This window comes from Chrysemys picta, chromosome 1 (genome assembly GCF_011386835.1).
Source record: "Chrysemys picta bellii isolate R12L10 chromosome 1, ASM1138683v2, whole genome shotgun sequence".
NCBI lineage: Eukaryota > Metazoa > Chordata > Testudines > Emydidae > Chrysemys > Chrysemys picta.
Genome location: NC_088791.1, coordinates 188608534 through 188620913, shown reverse-complemented (window position 1 = coordinate 188620913; position 12380 = coordinate 188608534).

Below are 12380 nucleotides of genomic sequence, written 5' to 3'. Positions count from 1 at the left end.
CTTGGGCAGGTAACATCACCGATTTATACCTCAGTTTCCCATCTGTAAATGGGGATAATGATACATACCTTCCTTTGTAAAGTGCATTGAGATCTATGGATAAAAAGCACTATGTGAAAACCAATGGTAAAATTTTCAAAAGGGCCTAAATGACTTAGAAGCCTAAGTCCCATTTTCAAAAGTGACATAAGCACTTATAGTAAGTCTCATTGCAAGTCAATGGGACTTAGGCTCCTAAGTATCTAAAGGTTTGTCTGTACTAGAGCGCCTTGGCCAGTATAGCTGTGTCAGCAGAGAGCCCCCTAGTATAGTTGCAGTGTACGCCAGCAGAAGCAGTTTTGCCAGCATTTACACCGATTCCCAAACGACAATAACTAAGCAGATAGAAGTATTTTTGTCAGCATAGTTGTGTCTAAGCTGGGGGGTTTGCCAGCATACCTATGTTGGCTCAAGGTATGATTTCCCCCTCCCCCCACCACACACACACTCGTAGCCAACATAGCTAAATGTTATGTGTAAACCAGGCCTAAATCAGATTTGAAAATGGGATTTAGGCTTCTAAATTGCTTAGGCCCTTTTGAAAATGTTACCCTAAGGCCTGGTCTACACTGGGGGGCGCGGGGGTGTGTGTGGTGTTGACCTAAGATACGCAACTTCAGCTACGAGAATAACGTAGCTGAAGTCAATGCATCTTAGTTCGACTTACCTCGCGTCCTCACGGCGCGAGATCGATTGCTGCGGCTCCCCCGTCGACTTTGCTTCAGCCTCTCGCCGAGCTGGAGTTCAGCAGTCGACAGGAGAGCAATCGGGGATCGATTTATTGCGTCTACACTACACGTGATAAATCGATCCCCGATAGATCGATCACTACCCGCCGATCCGGCGGGTAGTGTAGACGTACCCTAAGTATTGTTATTTTTAATATGATTGCAATGCTGCATGAGGTTATATTTCATCATGTCTTGATTGGTGTCAAGGGACCTGGAAATTACTAAGTATGGGGAGACAACTTTCATACCAGACCAGCAAAGATGTTCAACACTTACCTTGTTTAGTAATTAGAATGTATAAAGCCTGTGTCTCACTGACGGCCCTAATCTGGCTGGCTGGTGCTCTAGAGGAAGGCAGTGATAGATAACCAGCGTGTCCTCTGCAAAAGGATTCTTCCCTCTTCCTCTTCTTCCTTCTGCTTAGTATCTTAGAGGATGAAGTCCTTAAACAGCATTTATTATGTGAGATCTTCGGCCTTCCTGACATCCCTTTAAAAATCTTCCTTCTGAAGTTTCAATTGGCAAAGCCTAAAACTGTATTAGTTCCTTAGCATAAGCCTTTGTTGCCAGGGAACCCTCTGTTGTGGGAGATTTGGGCAGCCATGGGTGCAGAAAGCCTGAGCAGTACGTCACTTGCAGGGAGCTAGAACAGAAATAGGGCACCTGCAGCCAGTGCAGAGGACAAACAGGGCATCCACACAGATGGTCCTGTGCCTTCAGCAGACACTCCAAGATCCACATGGACACCAAGATCCATGTCCCTACTTCTTTTAGTTTGGAACTCAAAAGAAACAAACCCTGCCCTCACTGGATGAACTGGAAGGAAATTTGGCCAGGGAACTGCTCATGGAATTTTCCTCCCCCTCCACCCAGCCACCTCCATTACCTTTTTCTGTGGAAAGGGGAATCAAGCCCAGTATTTACAAACCACTTGCAAGGTATTTTGCTGCTGATCCTTTAGCTATCACTAATATCTAAGATCAATTTAAAGATACATTTTAAGGGTTTTGTAAATATTTGACATTTTTTCTCTGTTTACTTATTATTTTAACCCCAATTTCCAGAACTTTTCACAGAGCCACTGTGTTAAAAGCTGATAGGCTGTTGGTCATCATGTGGGTATGGACAAGTACAGTTAATAGGAAAGTCAACATAACTGTTGGAAGAACAAGCAGAGAGAATGTTTTCTTAGTTATTTAGAGTGGGGAAGAAGAGACCTATCATCTACATGAGCTCTTTTGCAGTTAAAACTGGAACTGAGCTCAACTCAAAACACCAGAGCCAGATTGTTGAATTTTGTGGTTCGGGCCCAGCTCAAGATAAAACATCTCAGTGTCCTTCATAATATGAAGAGCCTTCCCAAAACCAGAGTGCCATTCATACCAAGATAGTCTGTTATCTGCTTTGTTGATTTACTGATAATTCAGATGGAAGGCCCTGATTAAGCATTCCAAGCACATGCTTAAATCAAACTGACTTCACAGAATCATAGAAAAATCATAGAAGATTAGGGTTGGAAGAGAACTCAGGAGCTCATCTAGTCCAACCCCCTGCTCAAAGCAGGGCCAACCCCAACTAAAGTATCCCAGCCAGGGCTTTGTCAAGCCTGACCTTAAAAACCTCTAAGGATGGAGATTCCACCACCTCCCTGGGTGCTTCACCACCCTCCCAGTGAAATAGTTTTTCCTAATATCCAACCTAAAGCTCCCCCACTGCAACCTGAGACCATTGCTCCTTGTTCTGTCATCTGCCACCACTGAGAACAGCCGAGCTCCATCCTCTTTGGAACCCCCCTTCAGGTAGTTGAAGACTCCTATCAAATCCCCCCTCATTCTTCTCTTCTGCAGACTAAATAACCTCAGTTCCCTCAGCCTCTCCTCACAAGTCATGTGCTCCAGACCCCTAATCATTTTTGTTTCTCTCCGCTGGACTCTCTCCAATTTGTCCATATCCTTTCTGTAGTGGGGGTCCCAAAACTGGACGCAATACTCAGATGTGGCCTCACCAGTGCTGAATAGAGGGGAATAATCACTTCCCTCGATCTGCTGGCAATGCGCCTACTAATGCAGCCTAATATGCCGTTAGCCTTCTTGACAACAAGGGCACACTGCTGACTCACATCCAGCTTCTCATCCACTGTAATCCCCAGGTCCTATTCTGCAGAACTGCCCCTTAGCCAGTCAGTCTCCAGCCTGTAGCAGTGCATGGGATTCTTCTGTCCTAAGTCCAGGACTCTGCACTTGTCCTTGTTGAACCTCATCGGATTTCTTTTAGCCCAATCCTCCAATTTGTCTAGGTCACTCTGGATCCTATCCCTACCCTTGAGCATATCTAACACCCACCCACCCAACTTAGTGTCATCCGCGAACTTGTTGAGGGTGCAATCCATCCCATCATCCAGATCATTAATGAAGATGTTGAACAAAACCGGCCCCAAGACAGACCGCTGGGGCACTCCGCTTGATACCGGCTGCCAACTAAACATTGAGCTGTTGATCACTATCCATTGAGCCTGGCGATCTAGCCAGCTTTCTAGCCACCTTATAGTCCATTCATCCAATCCATACTTTTTTAACTTGCTGGCAAGGATACTGTGGGAGACTGTATCAAAAACTTTGCTAAACTCAAGGTATATCACTTCCACTGCTTTCCCCATATCCACAGAGCCAGTTATCTCATCATAGAAGGCAATCAGGTTGGTCAGGCATGACTTGCCCTTCATGAATCCATGTTCCTGATCACCTTCCTCTCCTCCAAATGCTTCAAAATGGATTCCTTGAGGACCTGATCCATGATTTTTACAGGGACTGAGGTGAGACTGACTGGTCTGTTCTTCCCTGGATTCGCCTTCTTCCATTTTTTAAAGTTAAGATGTTGAGCATTCTGGCCTTGATCCAACAAGCACATAGATATCACTCTAAGGCTCTGAGTAGTCCTATTGGGAATTTAATGGGACCACTCACAGACTTAAAGTTAAGCATGTGCTTAAGTGCTTTGTTATATCAGGAACAGAGGTCTCAGCACATTTCAGGATTGAATCCTTAAATGCTGCGTTGATTCAGAGCCTAAATCAGTTTCACTGGGGTTTGCAATTCTTGCCCTTGCAAACCAGTCAAGCCTCACTAACTTCGATAGTCATACCGATTTCAGAATACATTTTAGGCAGATTTAAATATCATCCTGTTGTGATAAAAATGTCAGTGACAATTCTGCTTTGGATGGGCCTTACTTCATAGCACTGTCAATCAAACTTCAAATGAAATGTCTGCAATATAAATTGAAGGATGATAAGAACACCACACACATTTAAAAACAGTTAATGAATGCAGAGTACAAGTCAGCAGCCCTACAAGTGTCACTACTAGCTAATAAAAACATTTTATTGCATTTGGTAAAATCCTGATTATGTCTTCTTCCTTTTCATACTTCTCATTTAAGTACTATGTATATAATGTTCTGGCTATTATCCAGGTTTCAATTGTGGAGAGCAAACAAAAAAACAGTCACAGTTATTTAAAGGGGAATTCCAGACTGAAACAAAAGTTGGAGAGAATTTATAGGCACTTCCCACTCCCACACTCGTTCTTGCAACAGTGTTCTGGTCATACAGCTGAAAAGTATTTCAGAATTTTGCAAGGATAAACCTGTCTAAATTAACCTTACACAAGGATTTCAGATCATGTGCATGTACAAAATCTAAACAATTTGTTTGGTTTAAAAAAGGTTCTAACTAAGCGTCAGCATTTTAGATAGCTTGAAAATTTAAAAACTTGTACTGTAGCTGGAATGTTATCTATATTTTAGAATACTCTTGAATTCTAGTACTTTAGAGTCTGCAATTACTTAACGTTAAGAATAGGATAGCATGTGCAGAGAGAAGTAGAAAGACCTCATTTACATTCTTATATTCATAAAAGGAAAGTAACTCATGAAAACACTGAGTCATGATGTGGACTGAAATTTGCTAGCAAAAATAATAGACCAGAATCCAGGCTCTGCTGTTATGTACAAACAGACTACCAATGATTTTTAGTTCTTACAGCATTATTTTAAATGTCAAATTTAGTTAAAGTTCTGGAGGTGACAATCACTTCTTAGTTAATGTTTGTACAATACTTTGAAAATGTAAACCACTATAGCTCAGATTTTGATACATTTACTCAGTTGAATTCCACAAATAATCCCCACTGAAGTCAATAAAACTACTCATGGAGGAAGGGACTACTCATCATCATGAGTAAGGGTATCAGAGGCCAGTAAGTATTATTCATTCTTTGTAGCTTCTCTTGGATGCCTGTTTAGATATAGTATGCCTTATTTAACTTGGATGTTCAAATGGTTGGCCATTTTCAACACTGCTGTAAATAATGCTTTTCTACAATTGTCTTTAATATATTAAGACCATTAGTTGCATACAGAAATACTTAGGTGGAAACAATTTAGTCTGCTATTCCATAAATATTTGTTAGATATAAATTTTAAAGAAAATCAGAACCCCATTTGCTTTTGTATTTCTAATTTTCTGGACAAACGTACGCGACATGGGTTGTTAAATATTTCTAGCAGTGGTAGGTATTTAATTAACCACCATTGGGAGCCTATACAGTCTAATAAATGTAAGAGAAATATACCTTTTCCTAAGATAAACTAATGAAAGAAGTTGTTGTTGGTTTTTTTTAAAGGATTATAGATAGATGGAAGGGTATTTTTAGAAAATAGCTTATTAAATGAATGTAAACTGTCTGGTTGCGAATTGTTTGGGGGCAGTTTACGAATTTTTTTTTCTGACTATTCCTTATTTGAAATTATTTGACAAATAATTTTGCAAATGATTCTTATTCTGTAAACGGTTCACAGGCTGCTTGCTGGGACTATTTGATATGTGAAATTCAAACTTTGTTGCTTAGATTTGATCAGATGCATAACATATTAGATTTCCTGATGGCTTGAGCCTAATGTTTACAATCATGTTTCCACTGTGTACGTTTATTTTTGAGTGCGAATCTTGCTTTCCATAAAAATTCTTTAATATTTGCTTAAAATTCAGGGTTTCCTCTAGCATTCCAGTCAGTAGATTTATTCACTGTAATATCTGCAGAAAGTGAATACAAATGGAGTGTTTTGTTTGAGCCAATAATAGTTGAAATGTTTTGGGTTATTTGCTCACCTCTGATTATGCACTTTAAAAAGCTAAGCGATCATTCAAACTATATAAAGACGGTATGGATAGGGGGCAGGACTGGGACGTTGCAGAGTGGAGCCCTAGGGAAGCAAGTCTGTGGGGTGGGGGAACAGGAGGGCTATCTGGGTTCCACATAGAGGGGTGGCATAAGAGTCAAATGGGCGTGTGAGTAGTGTAATGGAATGCTAAACTGTATTGTCCTGTTCAGCCACTAGGTGGCACTGTGTGCTAAATGCCTTATTTAAACAAACCTCAGCCACACCTAATACCTTATTTAAACAAACCTTAGCCATACCTGGCAGAGCATTAAAGGATCTTATGATGAATACATCTGGTACGTATCTTGCTGAAAAGGAAGCTCTGTGACCAGTCCATATCTGGTACAGAAGTATGTGACATGGTGTCAGGTGTAAACTTAGATCAGACACAGAAGGAAAAGCAACAAAGGTTGCAAACAGAAGGAACAAAGCAATAAAAGTTGCAGGATCCCATCAACATGCCACTCTCAATGCCCCAGAGAACTTCAGCTTTGATAAACCTTCAGAATGGATAGAGTGTAAACAATATATTACAAGATATCACATTGCTACCAAGTTCTACTAAGAAACTGGAGATATACAGGTATCTTTTTTTAATTTATGCTATGGGAGAGCAGGTAGAGCATATCTTTAGATCCTTTGATTTTACTGAAGACAGTCACGAAGATGACTATGAAATCTTGAGAGGGTTTTGTATATAACTTTTATCTAAAGAACATTCTATTAAAATTACCGTGATGGATACGTACAAGACCTTTCTACAGCGACAAAACCACTGAGTGAACTGTTAAAGTTAAACACATCTCGGCTACAGGAGCCAAATCAAGAAATTGCCTTCAAACAGATAAAAGAAATTATATCAACAGCTCCAGTTCTCAAGTACTATGCTATGAACAAACCCATAGTGGTTGGTGCGAATGCACGCAGCTATGGCCTAGGTAAACAACGTAGCTCTGAGCGGAAGCCAGTTGCATTTTGCTCTCGTACATTCATAGAAGCAAAAAAGCAATAAGCACAGATTGAAAAGGTGTGCCTGGCAAGCACATGGGCATGTCGGAACTTTTACAGATATCTGTGTGGACTGGATTAATTTGTACTGATAAAAGGCCATAAACTGCTTGCAAGCGTCATCAGTGGAAAAGACTTGGACCAAGCACCACAAAGGTTAATGCGATTTAGCCCAATTATTAAATGTGTTCCTCAGAAAAATCTGGTCATAGCAGACACTCTGTCACGGAACCCAGCATCACACTCAACTACCTATGAGCTCAAAGAGGACATAAAGGTGTACATGGATGCTGTGGATGCACACAAATCTGAGACCAAAAAGAGACTACTCCAGCTACAAAAAGCACCTTTGACAGACTCGCAGCTTCAGGAAGTTCTAAGTTACATTAGAGGTGGCTGACCCAAGCATGGGCGCCAGGTTTATATAGTTTCTGGTGGTGCCCAGAACGGAGCCATCCCATCCATAGGACGGACTGGGGCAACCGCCCCGGGCCCCAAGCTTTGAGGGGCCCTGCGCTTCAGAGGGACGTGGGGTCCAGGCAGAGCCATCCCATTCATAGGATGGACCGGGACAATTGTCTAGGGCCCCACACTTTGGGGGCCCCGTGCTTCAGGGGGATGCGGGGTCCAAGGCAGCCTGGGGAATTAGTGGGGGGCCTGGCACTGGCAGCAGCGAGCAACTCGGTCCCAGCCCGCCCCTGCTCCGCCCCCATTCTACCCCTTCCCCCAAGCCTCCACCCCGCCTCATTCTGGTTTCCACCCTCTCCCCCAAGTGACGCCGAGAGCTGGCGGGGAGGAGCCGGCTGGAGCCAGGTTGCTTGCTGATGCCAGGTCCCCCCTGCTAGCCTCCCAGGCCATCCTGGACCCTGCATCCCCCTCAAGCGTGAGGATCCCCAAAGCGCAGTAAACCCAAACATTGGCGGAGCCGGGCCCACATTCCTAAATAGTGTTGGAGCATGGGCATCACGGGCCCATATAACTCGCTACCTATGGACCAAGTATCTAAAGGACACTAAGAAAGTGACAAGAGACTATTTTGCAGTGAATGGACAATTAAATGAGTCAAACAGACTCATGATTAGAGGCAATGGCATCGTAATTCCAAACAAAAGGAGAGGCGAAATCCTAAATCTCATCCATGAAGGATATAGAGGTTTAACTAAATGCCAAGAATGGGCCAACCAGTGTGGTGGCCAGGCATCAGCAAGGGACAAAGAATAAAATATCTGCATGTGAACATTGCAGAACTAACAGACCAACACAACACAAAGACCATTTAATAACAATACCTCTACCACACAGACCTTGACAGAGACTAGTTTCAGATATATGTGAATTCAGAGGACATCCTTATCTGATCTTTGTAGACTATTTTCCCAGGTATATAGAAATAAAGTACTTGAAAGACATAACATGTCGCAATATTATCGAAAAACTGAAGTCCAGCACAACTCCTGATGAGAAGACAATGTTGAAACCACTGTTCCATCTTAGGAAAAGAACCTATTTCCAAAGTGGCCAGACATGAAGAGAGTAGCCAAATCGGATAAAAAGGCTAAAGGAGCTAATGAACACTTTTACAACATATTTCACTCAGGCAGAGAACTACCAGGTCCAGAACCTGGTGACTATGTGTCCAATTGGATGGAGGAAAGGGATGGACAACTCCAGCTGTCATAAAGAAAAAAGAATTAAGCACCCAGATCATATGTGATTGAGACCGACGACAGTGGAGAGTTTCAACAGAAACCATTGACATCTACAGTTTGTTTCTCAAGAAGAACAATCAAATGAGCAAACTCTACAGATGGCAGATGCAGAACAGGAAGATGACGACTCAAGGATTCCAAACCAACCACAGCCACTCGTTGAAATTAATGGACAGCTAGATGATCAAGTTGTTACACATTTAGGTTGTGTACTTAGAAAACCAGTACGATTCAGAGATACTTACTAGACCGATAGGTACTGAACTTCAAAGCCAGTGTGATAGTGTAAACGGTACGAACGTAGTACTTAACGGGGAACATGGAATGGAATACTAACCCGTATTATACTGTTCAGCCACTAGGTAGCACTGTGTGTAAAATACCTTATTTAAACAAGCATCAGCCATACCTGTCAGAGTATTAAAGGATTTTATGATGAACACATCTGGTGTTTATCTTGCTTAGAACAGAAGGAAACTCTATGACCAGTCCATGTCTGATACAGAAGTACATAACAGGCGACGAGCTGAAGATGCTGGGGTTCTGCAGGACACAATAGCAGGGGATACTATATATTTTAATATATAACGTATTGTAACCCAGGAGTGGAAGCAGTAGGCTCAGTCACTCTGTGGAGATGGTGCATGAACAGTCTGGTCATCCTAGCAGCATGTTATCTAAGGAGATTTTAGCTGTTAAAAATCTAAAAAGCTTCTACTGAGCATGTGCAAACTGATTTTTTCAGAGGCTTATAACTTGGCCAAATTGGGGTGGATTTTCATGGACACAGCAAAACACACAGGCCACCACCCTCCCTGCCAAATTTCAATGGCTCTGTGCCAAAGCTTGGGGGTGCTAGAGCTGTCCAAATGTTATCAGAATCTAACATAGGCAAAAAGCCTATTTTTGCCTAGCCTCATTCTCAAAAACAACTGAACTATTTTGGCTGAAAATTTCGAAATTAAATATCAGCCTGAGGTTGACACCTGGCATGGAAAATTCCAGCCCAAAACAGAAAGTTTGGCAAAGTTAGAAGCAACTGAAAACTGGCTCTTCTATTGGGAAGTGTTGGGCAACCTTGATCTAGCAACATTGCCTAGAATTTGATAAAAAGAATTCTGTTTTGCATCTGGCTGATGTTGGCGGATTTTCATTAGGGAACAATACACTCTTTCAGCAAATGTTTCTATCATTGCATTCTGCAGGAGTATCCACATTTCCCTTTTTTTAATTCTATGTTCTTCAAATAAATGTTACATACAAAACCCTCTCAAGATTTCCTGTACCATTGCTCTAAAGGGGTTAGGATACAAGACTCTTCTAGGACTTAACTGAAGTCTTTGAAAAGCATATGCCAACTGATGATCATTTGCTAGTGAGAAGGCGGCTAGATATGGTGTCAAATAATTTTGCATTTCTATGGGTCAAATCCCACTCTGTGGATGTGATTCTGCGGTGGATGGAGCAGAGGAATTTGAGGACTTCATACAAGTCCGGTTTAGGTCTGGCTATTGCAGTTACAACAGAGTTACCTGAATATAACAGGGCAGAATTTGGGCCACAGAAACTTTATTACTGGTGATGAAATGCAAGCCAGGAAACAAACAAAAACAAACAGCTTGCCTTAAATAAGTTGCAGAGTGGGTAGTTAGAAACACCCACCCTCAACTTTTTAGTAGCAAAGTGAACAAGTTGAGCAGGAGCCACCAAAACAGATGTAAAACCTCACAATGCTATTTAAATAGTAACTTCTCAGAGAACAAGCACAATGTCCAGTCCGGCTTTGATAATCAGCTCCCACACTGCCATGATTTCCCTAACTCCACTACTCTGATAAGATAAAATCAATGAGAGCCCCACTGGAGTGTGAAACCAAACTGCCATAGGTAGGATCTGTATGCAGTGTTGTTGTAGCCATGTCTGTTCCAGGATATTAAGAGACAAGGTGGGCGGGGTCATATCTTTTTATTGGAACAACTTCTGTTAGTGAGAGAGACAAGCTTTTGAGCTCTGTGTAGCTTGAAAGCTTGTCACTCTCACCAACAGAAGTTGGTCCAATAGAAGATATCTCACCTACATAGGCGCCGACTCCACAGGTGCTCCGGGGCTGGAGTGGGGGCAAGGCCTTGGAGGAAGGGGTGGAGTGGGGGCAGGACCTGGTGCAGGGCAGGGGGTCAAGCACCCTCCGGCACATTAGAAAGTTGGCACCTGTGCTTACCCACTTTGTCTCTCTAATATGTAGGATCTAGTAATTATGCTATTTTAACTATTGCACAGCTTCAGCAACAAAGAACATTGACATCTTGTTTATGTATAAAAATGTTTTATTTGAAAAACATGTAGTATATATGATTTTTAAAAAATGCACTTACCTTACACCAGAACCTCAGCTAGGTCAGCTCCATGCTCAGACTGGGTTCCATGGCTGATGTGATATTAGCATAAAGGTTCATGCCACGGAACCGCAGCACAACTGTATGGGAAAGAACTTATCTGCCTTACCTATGCCTGTTTGTAACAATCTCCATCTTTCATTAAGAACTAGCCTGTAATAAGCCACATTTTTAAAAGCATCAATTCTAGGAATTTTCCAAAGATCATAAATTCACAAGAGAGCTGGAATAGTAACATGTTCCAGGAAAAGGAAACAATTCTGAAAAATTGCAGCTTCTTCTTTTCCAGCCTTTTTTTTTTTTAAAAATCTATAAAATCACCCTAGCATTTGGCAGTTTCAGGACTGCATGAGTCATATCCTTGCTAACTGGAATACTTAAGTAAGCTTGTTCAGCATTAGGTATGTTTGTAAAGAAGTAAATAGTAATTGGAAATGAAAAACTTAGATTTTTTTTAGCACATTTTTCTTCTCCCACCATTCTCTAGTGACCTGACCTGAAATAACTGCATTTATGTTACTGCACTGATATGTTTAATATCTTCAGACTGAATAACCTTTTGGGATCCACTAAAAAAGACCGCTGCTGCATTGGTGCCAAAATTAGATCACTCTAATCTCTTTCCATATGAAAACTGCAATTGTTAGAGGTAGGCAAAGTTCATAAAGTTAAAGATCTCACTGGCAGCTGGGTATGTACACTCAGAGAGACAGAACTTGGCATTCAAAATTTCTGAGATGAAATACAATATAAAATCACCTTTAACATAATTGCCTAAAATTTTCTTTTGTATATAGTATTACATTTAGAATGGATTTTTTTTAGTAGAATAGTTCAGTCATAAACCTCTAAATAGTAGAGGAAAAGAGCACAAATAATGAGCAAATCTTTTCATATAAAATGTAATTGGTATTAAATCATTTAGCAGTGTTGTTGCTTTAAGAAAAACCCAGGGTGTCAAGACTACATAGTGTGACAAAGTTCCTCCTCTATTTTGGTGGGTCCTGCACTTATTGGCGGATTTGCTCGCCTCAGATATCTTCCCCTCTGGTGGAACCCACAGTCCAGGTCAACTCCTCCTGTATCTGATCAGGAGTTGGGAGGTTTGGGGGGAACCCGGGCCCGCCCTCTACTCCGGGTTCCAGCCCAGGTCCCTGTGGATTGAAGTGGTCTATAGTGCGTCCTGTAATAGCTGCATGACAGCTACAACTTCCTGGGCTACTTCCCCATGGCCTCCTCCAAACACCTTCTTTATCCTCACCATAGGACCTTCCTCCTAG